Genomic DNA, 4,495 nt, shown 5'->3' on the forward strand with positions numbered 1-4,495 from the left:
AGAATTAGGATAATTCAATTCTCGTAATTTTTATCCTTGTATTTATTTATTGCATTACGATGTTTTTAACCCTAACTTAACTTGGGTTGATATACATCAAAAAATGAGATATTGTAAGTACCCGTGATAGTTTTGATGTGGTCAACCAAGTTAAGGTATGTCTTGTGTATTTGATTCTCGTGTCTAAGTGTGCAAGAGCTTAGGAACACAAGAAGTCGAGCGAAAGATGCGACTAGTAAGAAGGATGACATGAGAAGGAAGTTGATGGGCTCGGTGCATCTGAAGAACGAGATGTTGTAGAAGAATACACCGACAGACGAGAAGGACGCACATGGCGGTCCGAGGGATGAGAAGCCAGGGAGGAAGGCTGCTAGAGGAGAAGGTCGGAATTGAGTTTGGGTGAGCTCAACTCCAGTTAGCCAGAGCATCACCCACACGAAGATATCAGTAAAGGAGCTGATCTGCCATATGGAAGGTGCCTTCCATGGCTTAGAAGGCGCTTCGATAAACAATGTGAAGGCGCCTTCCAGTGACTGTTAGTGAAAATAAAGTCTTATCTTCGCAAGGATAAAACTTGCCACGTTGAAAGTGCCTTCCAGCCTCGGATAGAATTTTCCAAGGGTTATAAAAAGACCACTAGAGCTAAGAAAGAGAATATAACCTGAACTACAACTCTTCTACTCTTTCCTAGTCTATTTCTTGAGCTATCAACGTTTGTAAGAGGCTTCTTCTCCTGCAATGAAGGAGATTTTCTAGTGTCTTTCACTGCCTTGAATTAACAACTATCTAAGTTGTAACCAAGTTAATTCTTAGCCTTTTTATTGTTTTCTTTTTAGTTATTTAGTTCAGTTTTATTACTGTTATTCTTTGTATTACTAATCAAGTCCAAAGGACAAGAAGGGGTTAACTTTATTTTGTAGGCAATTCATCTCCTCTTACCGGCCTACCTGCTCCAACAGCCCCAACAAGTCATGGTTGATTGAAATGTTGAGCAAGGGAACCCTAGACTCAAACTAAGTGAGGTTGTCACGCCCCAGGTAGTCCCTGTCCGAAGAAATTTCGGCAGCATCTCCCCTGCACGGCGGACAATATGAAGCTCAGTATACATACATCTCCATACCTCGGCCACACACGGCCGGAATAATACAATACAAAAGAACAAGCCACGCAGTTTATATCAACCTTCCACACAGATATAATATATGATCAATCCACGCAGTTCAATAAGGAAAGACGATATAGAACCTCGAAGATATATGCAGACAGCCTACTCCACTACAACGAAGAAAACAAATCCACGAAGTAATGAAAATACAACCGCAGCGGAAAACAAAAGTAGCAAACCCGAATGTTCAATGTGAAGTCCACAATACAAACCCACAATACAAGTATATAAGATGCAAAAGCAAAATATAATCCGACAAAGAAAATCCTCGCGATAACGGGGCTAGCGACTGGGATCTCTCGACGGCCTCAACCCGAAAAGTAGTAATAACGGGTGAGTTCAAAGAACTCACCGGTAATCAAATATATACAATGACATATAACTACCAAGAATATCCTAAGGTACTCTCTAAACCATAGGACCTATCAGATCTCCTAACAATATAACGGTGTCATGCATTTGAATAAGCGGTAATGAGTAACGAAGCATATGTTCTGAAGAATAATAAAAAATGCATAATCGAAATAAATGCTCACTGCGAGGCTTGGGCAACCGATCACATCAGAGATAAAAATAGTCGAGAAAGCATGTATCCCATGTCAATCGTATACGCAATCACCAAATGCATCAATCATAACGAGTGCAATCCGTGCGTATGATGCGATATGACATGGTCACCCGCCAGTCGACCATCTCACACACAATGGTGAGACCGAGTGGGTAGGGGTGTGACACCGCGCTCGTCACTGCTCCTCAAGAGTGACCGAGTGGACGGGATGTTGAGTACACCTATCCTCCTACCTCAAACATAGTGAGGAGCGCAATGCTCTCATCACGATGACGGGGAGGGATCCCGGCTGCAACCCCGCTGTATCGTGCTACCCATGAGCACCCCAGCGGTGCACCACCGAGCAACCTGCCATACACACCCTGAGTGCTGTGCCACTACCCATGCAGTGAAACACGTTGTGTGCAGGCCTATGTAGCCGGCCGACGAGCTCAACAATAATGGAGTCGTCAATCGCCCAGCATGCAATCATGCAGGATGGTGCATGATGCTACAGTATGTCATACCTGAACAACGCCTCCTCCATATATGTGCGTGTCAAAAAGGTAAACACATATAACTGTAACCATGATATAAACAGCATAAATCCAAAGACATCACATATACAACGATGTAAGTATCATGAATCCAAGAGCATGTATCACACATGTAAAGCAACTAATCCAGTAGAGTAGAGCACTATAGATATGCACCTCTATGAACATATATACACGTGGCAAGAGATAAAATATCCAATCCTGAAGTAAAGCAACTAGCAGATGAAGTATGTGATAGGTATCAACTAACCCTAAATCCAGGGGAAGTGTTGAACTACCAATCACTAGTAACCGTCTACAAGTATCGAATAACCTATAACCAGGGAAGTGCTAAATCTACCAATCACTAGCAAGTATATATAAACTACACATATCATAAGACATTATCAAAAGATAAGTCAAAGGGTACCCGCCTCAAATAGAAGGTACAATCAAGCTATCCAAAGTCCGAAGTCGAGACGCCCGTCTCGAATCAGAGTCCTGCGTCAAACAAACAATACATATATATTTTATTTAGCTAAATCAAATGAATAGCTAAATAAAACCCCTAGAACTAACTTAGGGCAAAACCCTAATCATACAACCTCAATCTACATAATTAAATCTAATGGTAAATTAGAATTAGTTACCTAATCCCTAATCACCAATTAGATTAGAAATCCAACGATTGACTAGGGTTAATTACTTTATCCCTAATCATTCCATTAGATAAATTCAAACTAAACAATTCTACACACAACAACTAAATACAACATGTATCAACTAATGATACACTAACCATCTAATAATCATGTAATCCAATTATCCCTAATTCAACACATAAACCTAAATTAACCATTCTACAACAAGATCAAAAACCTACACACAATCAACAACTAGTATAATCCATCCACAACCTGCTCATAATCCTAATTCAATGCATTTACATCATGTATCAAAATCCCTACACATGATCATCCATCTAAAACAATCAAATTACACCATACCTCACGCTTAGCTCTCCCTTCTGTTGATCCACACAAGGTATTATCACTGGATCAAAGAACGCCACAGCAAGATACTGGAATTCCTCCTCACTGGACCGGATTAAGACATCATCAACAGGAAGATCACTGATCCAATCAAGAACAGAGATCAAGATTGAAGATCACGGATCAAACAATGCCTATTTACAGAATACAATGCCTCACCTTCAAGATTACAATTAGGCACGGTTAAATTCTTGTCGATGAACAGAAAGAAGGATCGGACACTACGCTAGGGCACAGTGATGGAGAGCATCAAGGGAAGGAGAAGGATCGGCCCTGTCGTCAGATCGCACTCTAGACGTCGCAAGATCTAGGAAGCTAGCTCCTCGCCTCTGTGCTTCGGACCCCAATCTGCGCCGGCGATCGGGTGATCGCAGTGAGGCGAGGTCGCGAGGAGACGTGATGCGGCGTCTGCAGCCCGGAGACGAAAGATGTCGGCTAGATCTGAACTCAATCCAATCGCGTCGGAACAGAAACTAGGGCTCGGCAGAATCGACCGAGAAGGAAGAAATCGGAGAATGAAGGAGACCGGAGACTCAACAAGCTTCCCTTCTCCTCACTCCAAGACCGATCTGTGCCGGCGGCGATGAGCAGAGTGACGGGTCGCCGATCGTCAGGAGCAGAACGTGTCGAGCAAAGGGGAAAAATCGAGGAAGGGGAGGAAGAAATGGTCGGGTCGGCGTTTTCGGGGGAGAAGGAAATAAAAGAAAAGGGATTATATAATAAAAACATTTCCTCTCTTAAATGGGTATCCCAAATAGACCTTATCTGTACCCGGAATTGATCCCCTCAAAACTCGTCGTACGAGCTCCGAAAAATTCCCAGAAAATTTCTAAAAATTCCGGAAAAATATTATAAGGCTATTTCTGAAATAACCCTATTTATTTAAATTTTCCGAGATCTCACAGAGGTAGGGTTGGAGCAATTGATTGGGTAATTGATTGGCCCAAGTTCAATCGATCAGTGAATCAATTAGGAGTGCTTTAGCGATGAGGCATGGTGAATTAGTCATGGTAATCGATGCAATTAGAAGTCAATCAATTGCCTGATCAATTGAGGTTTTTTCATGAGAATAGAGAAGCATTGAATCGATTGGCTAATCAATTCATCCCACATTAATCGATTGGGTAATTGATTGAAATGTATTTTTTGTGAAGCATAGTGTTTTAATATGTTAAATCGATTGGGAAAGTACTCA

General features: G+C 41.8%; 1 long non-coding RNA gene across 1 annotated transcript; it reads right to left on the reverse strand.

Annotated features, from left to right (window-relative positions):
- Positions 1-2,688: 2,688 nt before the first annotated feature.
- Positions 2,689-4,005, reverse strand: LOC121983111. Its single transcript, XR_006112387.1, has 3 exons — positions 3,460-4,005; positions 3,256-3,381; positions 2,689-2,749 (listed from the first exon to the last, which is right to left on the reverse strand). It is a non-coding gene; the product is annotated as an uncharacterized LOC121983111 (long non-coding RNA).
- Positions 4,006-4,495: the final 490 nt, after the last annotated feature.

Source organism: Zingiber officinale, chromosome 5A (assembly GCF_018446385.1).
Source record: "Zingiber officinale cultivar Zhangliang chromosome 5A, Zo_v1.1, whole genome shotgun sequence".
In the NCBI taxonomy this organism is placed as follows: Eukaryota; Viridiplantae; Streptophyta; class Magnoliopsida; order Zingiberales; family Zingiberaceae; genus Zingiber; species Zingiber officinale.